Source organism: Cinclus cinclus, chromosome 3, assembly GCF_963662255.1.
Source record: "Cinclus cinclus chromosome 3, bCinCin1.1, whole genome shotgun sequence".
Classification (NCBI taxonomy): Eukaryota; Metazoa; Chordata; class Aves; order Passeriformes; family Cinclidae; genus Cinclus; species Cinclus cinclus.
Window position 1 is genome coordinate 40,240,934 of NC_085048.1, and position 11,041 is coordinate 40,251,974.

Sequence of the window (11,041 nt, forward strand, 5' to 3'; positions counted from 1 at the left end):
CCAAGAAGGCTGGTGGCATCCTGGCCTTTATCAGAAACAGTGTGGCCAGCAGGACCAGGGCAGTGATGATCCCTTTGTACTCAGCACTGGAGAGGATGCACCTCAAGTGCTGTGTCAAGTTCTGGGACACTGACGTACTGCAACTTTGTCCAAAGAAGAGCAGCAGAGCTGGTGAAGGCTCTAGAGCACAAATTTTACAAGAACAGCTGAGGGAGCTGAAGTTGTTTAGCCAAGACAGAAGGAGGCTCAGGGAAGACCTTAGCATTCTACAGCTTCCCTGAAAGGAGGCTGTAGCAAAGTAGTGTCAGTTTCTTTTCCCAATAAACAAGAGATAGAACAAGAGGAAATGGCCTCAAGTTGCAGCAGGGAAGTTTTAGATAAACTTTCTTTACCAAAAGGGTTTTCAAGTGTCAGAACAGGCTTCCCAGGGAAGTGGTGGACTTACTACCCCTAGAGGTACTTAAAAGATATGGGGATGTGGCACTTGGGGACATGGTTTAGTAGTGGACTTGGCAGTGCTGGGTTAACTTGATGATCTCAAAGGTCTTTTCCAACCTCAGAAATTTTATTTTTTTTACACTGTAGTATGGAAGGAAATAATTAGTAGGGATTGGCCAGGAGATTTACCATAACTATGATAAATACCAATGCTGCACTGCATGCTGGGCATGGGAAACAGCTCTGCTTGCCCTGTATCTGGCACCATGGTGGCTGTCTAATACTGCTGGAATGGGAGCACTTGGCACCACAGATTCTTGCCAGCTCCACTCCCAGACCTTCTTTTTCCCAGCAGGACAGACCTCATTGCATGACCCCATTTCACAGCACTGCAGCAGACCACACTATTTACAAGAGTTATGGAGAAGGAAACTCTCCCTGCTCCACAGACCCAAAACCAGAGAGAAACAAAGACTCCTTGGGTACACATTACCCTACTCAGCCACCCTCCTGGAGCCCTACAAAGGGACTCCCTGCCATGCTGGAGTTCTTCCCTGCCAAGTGGCACCCAGGGTGCTCCCAGTGCTTTGGGGGAGAGTCGGGTCATTCTCAGCTCTGCAGCATCCCTCGAGCAAAAAGGCAAAGATTCCTCAAGACTGGGGCATGCTGGGGATGCTCGTTGCCAGGCCAGGAGGCCTCCAGCTGATGTGGACCCACAGTGCAGGGGGGCTGATCGCCATGTGTGGGTGCCACTGTGCCACTACAGCTCCATCTCCCAGCTGGGAGATGCTTTCTTGGGCAGGGGCATGGCAGGGGGCAGACAGGGCAGAGCTTTTTCCCCTTGATATTGCTTTTGAACCTTTATTTTCCAGGAGCTGTGTGGAGGATTGCTTTATTTACCATGTCGTGTGTGTGTGTGTGTATGTGTGTGTGTGTGTGTGTGTGTGTGTGTGTGTCAAAACAAGCAAACAAAGATTTCATGAAACAGATGTTCAGTGCTGCTGTGTGTGCTGATGTCTCCTGCTCAGCCTCAGACCTGGCTGCTGCTCTGAGGGACATCCAGATATAGGATAAAAAAATCGCAGCCAAGAACCTGCAGGTAAAATTATACTTTGTCATATTTGTGAGATGAAATTATCTGTCAGCTCTTGCTGATCTCTCCCCCCTCTGTCCCCCTAATAAAAACCATCACAAACATATTGAGTATACTACATTGCTAGATATAAATATACACAGGCTAGTTGGATAGATTCCCCCCCCCCCCAAAAAAAAATGCTTCTTCCAATCCACATCTTATAAATAGCATGATAAATAGGATCATACATGGTCAGCTTTTTGTTCATGGGTCCCCCTCCACAATTGGAAATACTATATTTTCTTTATCTCTTTCCCTTGGATGCACACAAAAACAGTCTTTGCTGATACTCTCAGGTTTTTCACATGTTTACATATTCATCTAATAGCTGAAAACAGTACATATCTTTTCACAGATCTGACAATAAGCATTCTTGTTTGCCCTCTGCTGTTTAATATACCCTCAGGAAATGAATGAGTGGTACAAAACCAGATTTACTGACTTTAATCAAGCTTCCACAAAACATGCTGAGAATGTGAGACATTTCAGGGAAAGAACAGGGATAAGAAGCGTAAGTGGAATTGAAAACCCCTTCCAGCTTATGTTATGTCACTTCTAATGGAAGCCTTTGTTATGATTTCACTAAGTTAGGTAATGTGACAGTTGTCCGATATTTTTCCCAATAATGGAGGTCTTTTAGGCTATATTTTGCAACAAGCGAGGTGGATTGAAGGAGTGGTGACCCTGGATGCGACCCCGTGTCTCAAACCAGCAGGAAGTAGCCACAAATAGTATTTATACATATGAAATAAAAACTCAGCTGCTCAGTAATGCATGCATCTAAACATGAGGATCCTGTTGTTTTGAATGACAGTGACAGGCACAAAGGATTTGTATTGGAGAATTTGTTTATTTGAAGCACCATCACACACACTTCTTCCACACAAAACACAGACTCCTGCAGAAGTAACCATTTAATATTTTATGTAGAAAATGTTCAGGATACTTGCATAAGATGAGGGAAAGACTTTAGAATAATGAGGGCTTGGTTTACAACATGAAGATAAATGCCAAGGGACTGAGGTGTTATTAAAACCATCAGCTCTGTTGTGAGAACCTCTTGATGAGGAGAGATGGTTCAGCCACCTCCTACTGACCTTTGCTTAAAATAATTTTAAAAAATCAGCATTCCCACAGAGTAGCCTGTTATTTCAAAAGGTTTTACTTTCTGGGTTACAGATACTGTCATTTAACCCCACCTCCTCTCAGTAAAACATGCAGCAGGAGCATATGCAGGATGGAGTATCAGATCAATGTTATGTTGGTTTGATTTTTTTTCCTCTTCTGATCAGATTGAAACGCATCCTCCACTCTGATTGCTCAGGCTTTCCATGCAGGGAGTATGGGTCTGGATCCTAAGCAGCCCAATCTGCCCAGGCTGAGATGGTTATTCAGGCTGTCCTTCAAACCCTGGGGGACACACAGATCAACCTGCAGGCCAGACACCCATTCACATGGGGTATGTGTCCCATCAGGGGGGGCTTTGCCTCCAGGAAAGACCAAGTTGGCAGGGTCTCTCCACTGGAGTCCTCTGCTGGGACATGAATAGTGGACTGAGGATCTCTCAGGTAGCTTGCATCTCGCAGGGAGAGTTTCTCTCTCTCTCACCTCTTCCCAAACGTTCAGTTAAACAAGCTTTAAGCAGTTTTGGGCAATGAAAGGCTTCCTGAGCAGTCATGAGGCTGACCACAGCTGCTGCCCAGACAAGACAAAAGACCTCTCTATCCTACCCGCCTTCCTGGATGCCTCTCTGCACCCTAAACAACTTTTAATAGAATCATAGAATCATTAAGACTGGAAAAGACCTCCAAGATCATTGAGTGCAGCCTTTGACCAAATAACACTATATCAACAAAACCATAGCACAAACTGCCACATCCAGTTGGTTTTTTAACAGTTCCAGATATATGATGACTCCATCACTTCCCTGGGCAGTCTGTTCCAATGCTTAACCACCCCTTCAATGAAAAAAATATTTTTTATGTCCAACCTCAACTTTCCCTAGGCCATTTCCCTTTATTGTGTCATTAGTTGCCTGGGAGAAGTAACCAATGCCCACCTTGCTTCTACCACCTTTCAGGCAGTTGTAGAAAGTGATATGGTCTCTCCTAAGCCTCCTTTTTTCCCAGGCTGAACATCAACCTCTCCTCATTATTTACTCTCTAGACCCTTCACCAGGTCTGTTGCCCTTCTCTGGACACACCCCAAACAAGTCAATGTCCTTCTTGTAATGAGGAGCCCAGAATGGAGCAAGGACTTGAGGTGTGGCCACACCAGTGCCAAGTACAGGGGGACAATCACTTCCCAAGTCCTGTTGGCCATACTATTGCTGGCACAGACCAGGATGCCATCGACCTTCTTGGCCACATAGACACATGCTGGCTCATGCTGATCCAGTTGTTGACTAGCACCCCTAGTTCCTTTTCCACTGGGCAGCTTTCCAGTCATTCTGCCCCCAGGCTGTAATGCTTCTTGGGGTTTTTGTAACCCAAGTACAGGGCCCAGCACTTTACCTTATTGGACTCCATAGAGTTGGCCTTGGCCCATCAATCCAGCCTATACAGATCTTTCTGCAGTCAGCAGATCAACATTCTCACCCAGCTTAGTGTCATCCACAAGCTTACTGAAGGTGTACTTGATCCCCTTGTACAAATCATTGATAAAAATATTAAACAGGAGTGGCCCCAGAACTGAAACCCCACTACTAACTGGCCACCAGCTGGATGCAGCACCATTCAGCACCACTCTCTGTGCCCAGCCAACCATCAGATCTTAACCCATCAAAGAGTGCTTCTATCCAAGCCATCAGCTGCCAGGTCCTCCAGGAGAATGCTGTGTGAGACAATATTGAAATCTTTACTGAAGTCCAGGTAGACAACATTGACAGCCTTTCCCTCATCCAGTAAGTGGGTCACCAGGTCATAGAAGGAGATCAGGTTGGTCAGGCAGGGCCTGCCTTTCCTAAACCTGTGCTGACTGAGCCTGCTGTCCTGGTTGTCCTGTATGTGCCAAGTGATGGCACTCAAGAGAATCTGTTTCATAACCTTCCCTGAAACTGAGGCCAGGCTAATAAACCTTTAGTTCCCCAGATCTTCCTTATGACCCTTGCTGTAGATGGGCAGGCATCACACTGGCCAACCTTCAGTTGTCTGGGACCTCTCCAGTTATCCAGGGCTGATAATAAGTCATGGAGAATGGCTTGCTGAGAAGAGAAGGAGAAAGCAAGTCTACCTCGAGGGTGTAGATTTTTGCACTGAGCTCTTGGCCCTTCCAGGGGAAATTATACTGCTGTGAAATGGAAGTGGTTTGCAGCCCACCCCCCTACAAAATAGCTGGGATGCTCCTTTGCTACTTCAGGCTTGCACAGGGGCTTTGGTCACTTCCGTAGGACCTCTCCTTCCTTTCTCATTATTCCTCCAGGTTTTCACTCAAAAACCTGCCTGTCCCCCTGGAGAGCAGCTCCTCCACCTTCAACCCAAGCCTCCCACCATGGGAGCAGTTCTGTCACTCTTATTAACTCGAATAAAATGAGGAACACTTATTTTCTTGCTTGACTCACTCCTCTGGGACCTCGGGAGTTGGATTTTCTGCACGACTTCGTGAAGGTATTGGGTAACCTTGAAGCAACCCGGCAGGCGGGAGGGGGTTGTGGCTCCTGGTGAGCACAGCAGAGTCTGGCCCGGGGAGAAACGCACTCCCTTCCTCAACAAGCCTGTGACATTACAGGAGAGAAATGAGCGGAAAACAGATAAGCGAGTTAATTAGTTGCATCTTCACCGGATCACGCTTGACAGAAGCTTTTACAACGGCAGGCTTCACTGCCTTGCTCTGTCTGGTAATGAACAGTTTCTCTCTGAGCCAGAAACTCAGGGGGAGTTTCTGGATCTATATAAGTAAAGAAAAACTGTACAACCAAAGAGAGAAAATCTATCCCTGCCCCGTTATATAATTCTGTGTCTCTATTCCCCCAGGCAGATTTCATATATGAGAAACGCACATATATATCTTATATCTTTTCCACCCGGTTTTGCGGGCTCCCAAAGGGAGTTTGAGAAACTGCTTTCTTCTCGCCCCAGGTTGAAATGGCCTCCAAGGCAAGCCGCCTCTGGGGCCGGGCCGGCGGGGCCGCGGGACGGGGATACCGCCGCCTGCCCCCCACCAGCATCCCGCAGTCTCTCTGCACAATATGCGCGGCTGCGCTGCGGCCCCGCGGCTCCGACCCGGCTTCTCCTCCCACGGACAGACTGCGGGGGCATCGCCGGTAAGGCTGATATTTACAGGAGTTGAAAAAGCTGGGCTCGCTTTGACCACTGGCACAACGGGGCGGGGTGACAGCTTCAGGTGGGCTGTGATGAAATATCAGATATTTCGTCTCCTGGGAACTCATCCCAGGTGACAAGCGTATTTTTTATTTCCCCAAATTCGAAAAAAAATACTTTTTTCTTTGCAAGGTTAGGTACTGGAAAATTTCAGCACGCCGGCTAAGGGGCACCCAGAGTGTAGAAGGGTCTATTCTTTCTCAAATAAAAGCTGGAGTTGTAGGGCTTTCCACAAATCGGGCAGGTCAGGGACTTAGCCCGCAAGCCGCAGTGCCGGTGGGTGCAGACAGTTTGGTGTGGCCTTGGCAGCTCCGTACCAGGAGGTGCGGCCACCTCGAGGGGCTGCCTGGAAGGCAAGTATTCCTTCTATGAGGGCTTGCGTTTGCAGAAGGTCCGATCCCACAGTCATCCGAAGCACTTTCTGTACCTGGGGGTGAACCCTAAAGCCCGGGGGACCGCTCTGACACGGACTATTGAAAACCTTTTCTCAGCGGTAACTCAAGGTGTGCGGTCGATTTTTTTTCCCCCCAGCTACCTCGGGACACGGGTTTAGAAAGAATAGTGGCAAGTCCTTTCTCAGGCAGAATGCCTATACTGTGGGCATCCTAATTCAGCTCTAAAAACAATGACACAAAAGAAGGGATTAGTTCGACTCTGATATTTTGAGCTGCGCAAAGCTCGATTCAAATCCAGTTTAAAATGTTAATTCCACAAATAATTTAAGGACGTCATCTTATTAAAAAGACCTCCACGCCAAATACCAAGCTGTGATAGAAATCTCCAAAGATAAATAAGATTTTTCCCTCCTAGCTCTGGAGGAGCTATCCCTTCTGTATATGTGTGCCCGAAGTGTGCCCTTGTTTTTCCGTGTGAGAGACGCAGACTAAGACAGAAACTTTGAGGTTAATCTGTCTTCTCCTTCTAAATGCACATTTGAATATTTAGACTGAAAGATCATGACACTGGGGGAGCTGAGGGCAGCGGTCCACAGGCGATTGGGCAAAAAATACTGAATAATTTTATTTAGATTTTAATAGCACAAACAATGTATAGAAAGAACAACATTGCATCTGCAGGCTGTTATGAAAAATTGTTTTGACAGATGACACCTACAAGTTTCTTTGGTCTCATAACTCCAAATCTGTCAAAAATAATGCATATTTCAGCGTCAGAATATACAATGGCAAAATAAACAGAACAAAAAGAGCTGTTCTTCGTGATATACTTGATAAGCCCCAGATAATGTGGGTTTAACCTGAGGTATTCAGCATATGTAAATCAAATACTTTCTAGTATTGCATATCTTTACTGGGTTGAAAAAAAAGGGAAAAAGTTAAAAGTAAAAAAATAAAGAAAGAAAAGAAAAAGAAAAATTAAAAAAAGCAAGAAAATAAAAAAGTTAAGTCACAGGGACCAGAGAAAGACCTTTCAGTTTGTCAAATTCATTAATTAGAGAGCTGCACATACTAGAAGATGCGTTTTCTTGCTCTGTTTCCAGCCCCCACCAACAATTTTACCATGAGGGAATGTTTACCAGAGTGTAACGAACAGTTTCCGATGGCTGCATTTTTGCTAAAGTTCTATTTTTTCTTCTTGCTGATAGTCGTATCTTGAAAAGTCATATCTTCAGCATAAAAAGCTGAAACCCTTAACAACATTATATGCGCTCATTAGGAAGTCAGCTCTCCTACAGCCCTTTCTCCTACTCGCTGGCAAAACCGATCTCTTTCTCCATTTACACCAGCCAGCCAGCAAGCTCTGCTCTGCTCCCTGGTGCCACTGCACTGAGAGATCTTCCTTCCAGCAGCTACCATTTTTCCATCCCTTTCTTTCTTCCGTGCCAGTGATTTATTTCCCCTGCCTCTCCTCAGATCAAGCGCTGCATTCGGCGGGAGCCCAAGAGGCGAAACCACCACCTCCCGACTCCCGAACCGAGGGCATCCGCCGCGGGAGCGGGCATGGCGCCTTTTCTCCGCCGCGCCCGGCTCCCCGCTCCTGTCCCGGCACTGATGGCACTTGCTTCTCCCGAGGTCTTTGGCATCCACCTACGATACAAGCTCCAGCTCTGTCTTTGCTGTTACGGTACTATTACTGTGCCCCTCGAGGAGAATATTTACAGAAATTAAATGTCTTGTTTTACAGCTGCAATTCTTCTGTAAACACAGATCTGATCTTAAAAGAGATTAAGCACCCTCCCTCGCCTCCAGCCCCTCCCCCCCCCCCCCGTAAGCTCTTCAGAAAAATGCAACAAAATCACATAAGTATTTTTTCGCCTTGAGCCGAGCTGAGCACGGCAGAGAAGTCCTCTGAGGATGAGGAGGGGAGCTCTGCGGGATGGGCTCTCTGCCTGCGTGCTTTGGCTTCTCCTGTCGCTGCACAATTTCATCCCTGGAAGAGATTCAGGGTCTGGCTAGAATCTATCAAGCTGTCAGAACGGATAGAGACAGTCTATGGAAATGCTCAAAGAAGGGTACTCCCACTGTATATTTAAAAACTCCAAACAATTAAAGCCTAGGCTGAAATAAGAAGTCGATGCTAGGTTGCCTGCCTAGAGGTGGAGGGAACCTGATTTATGTGTTACAACCGCTGTCTTTACAAAGCCTGACTCAGAGAGAGCTCAGATCAGAATATAGCTCCATGAATTTGATTCTGGGGGATATTTGATGCTGAAGGACAGGGAGGGAGGGAAGCACCCCCAGTTTCCTCACCCTGCTGCTCCCCGGAACGCAGAAACAACTCGGAGCCACGCAGATTTTTGCATATGTTTCCTAAGGCATCCGTCCTGTATACGTCGGTAACCTTTGGCTTTTCCGCATGCTTTTCAACAAATAACAGTCCTGTCTCTCAGGGACGGTCAGGAAGGAGAGGAAGGGCCTTCATCCCTGCGCTCTTATCACGAAAACCATGGGAAAACAGGATCACAATGACTCCAGCATATCAATTTATAAAAAAATCCTGATGTGTGTTTACATATAAACATACTCGGGTGCTCGTGTTTTGACTCGCAGGCAAACCCGCATCCTTGCTGTCTCTGAGGTGCCTGCGACACTTAGGCATGCTGTAGCTGTAGACGGCTGCGCGCAGCTCCATTTATAACCGGAGGAGCAGCCTCCAGGCTGTGGGGCCTCCTGGACATCCCTTCAGCAGGCACCTCGGGGGTACCAGAAAGCCGGAGGCAGAGTTCCTGTTCCCCGCCGTGGCCCTGGGCCGCGTTTTTCTCCTCAGGGAGGGGCCAAGGTTTGGCTCGGCAGGGTCAAACATGGGTTGCCCCGGCAGGGCTAGGGCTGTGCTGGCAAACCCACCCGGTCCCCCTCTCCGAAAGCTGGGGCTGCGCTGCCGGCTGGCGCGGGGATGCTCTTTCCTTTTTCATTTAAATATCGTGGCCGTCTCGAGCGGAGGCACGTCAGGGCTGGGCTTTCCCCTTTTCCTCCGGCCCTTAGCCAACTGAAGTTGCTGCGAAATTATGTCAGGGGTATGCCGGTAGAAACCGGCCTCAGCGGCGGCCACTGGACACGACCGCCGTGCCTCATCCCCCGCACAGCGCCACGCACGACCGTGCCCGCCACTCTTTGTCTTCCAAGAATACCAACGTCGGGCACGCGGCGGTGCGGGACGAGACTGGGAGCAGTCTGTCAGTGTCCTCCAAACCAGATCTTCCACTTTCCAGGAGCGGTATGCAGGGGCAAGCCCACTCTAGAGAACCGACTTCAGTCCTTGATCTGAGACTAGAGCAGTATGTGCTGTTAAAGAGTCATAGCGCTGCTTTCCAGGCCAGCCTCGCCTCGCAGGTCACATACCAAGCCTTGTTCCACGCTGGAAATGGGACACCATGCCCAGGAGACTCACGGGACACCCCCCATTTCCTCTCCCCCCCCGGCCAACTCCAAGGGATGTGGGAAGGTGCTCGCATAAGTGACCAGTGTGATCAGGTGGCAGTGGCAGGACCTTTCCCACCGCCACGAGCAAGCCTACAGGTAGCGCCAGGGCATTTCGAGCACGGAAGGGACATCCAGCTCAGCATCGCCACAGAAAGTCGTGTCTGTATCTCCCCGGGGCTGCCGAGCTCTGCTGGGCGCTGCGGGGACACGGGCTGTGTCTCCGACCGGGTACCCGAAGAAATGGCCCCGTCGGGGCGACGGCTGCTTTCCAGAGGAGAGTGGAGAGGGTGAGAGCAGCAGGCTGCTCACCAGCCCTCCGTCATCACATTGGCACGGATTAGCCTCTGCAAACAAAGGCCGGTGGCGGTACAGGCTCTTTTCTGTCTGACTGTTATGGGATTAAACATCTTCTTTCTGATAACTGACAGCAGAGTTTAGAAATCACCTAATTATTAATTGTTTTCTCGCCACGTGTTGGGCTACCACACCCCAACGACCTCATACACAGGGTAGTCACGGTGTGGAGGCCAGGCCTGAGCTTTGGAGGTTGCCTCTCGCTGTGGCCCCACTAGCACAGAGTCCACAACAGCGGCAGGATGCTTTGCGGTGCCAGGGCTGCTAGGGCACGGCTGACGTGCAGACGGACAGACAAACAGGCAGGGCAATAGGTGGATGTGGATGTGGATGTGGATGTGGATGTGGATGTGGATGTGGATGTGGATGTGGATGTGGATGTGGATGTGCAGCAGCTTTGGGTTAGAAACACGGACTGACAGAGTGGTTTAGATTGGAAGGAAGCTTTAAAGATCACCCAGACTGGGCCGTGGCATATTCCACTAGATCAGGCAGGCCCGAGCAGGGAGTGCAGCCCTAGGCCATCCTGGCCGCAGCAGGATGGCATCCCAAAAAAACTCATTTCCTTGATGTCAGCCTGGCCTGAGCAGGCAGTGGTGTCTACCTGAGACTTGCATCTCCTCTTCCTGCCTCCCTTCCCCTCTGGGAGCCCGTTCATTAGGCTGGAATCACCCAAGGACATTTATTTTTTTTTCATGAGCTTTTTCACTCCCGTGTAACCCCCAGGGTTTCTAAACCCAAAAGCAAGCCGAGCACGAAACCTGAGGCTGGCTGCCCTTCTCTCCGAAGGGAAACCCGGGGCCGGGGCTCTCGCCACTGCCCACCACTGCCAGTCCTTGTCCCCGGCAGTTTCCATGCTGGCAGCCTCGCAGAGAGAGTCTTTAGACCGGTCATTTTCTGAGTCTCCTTTATTTCCT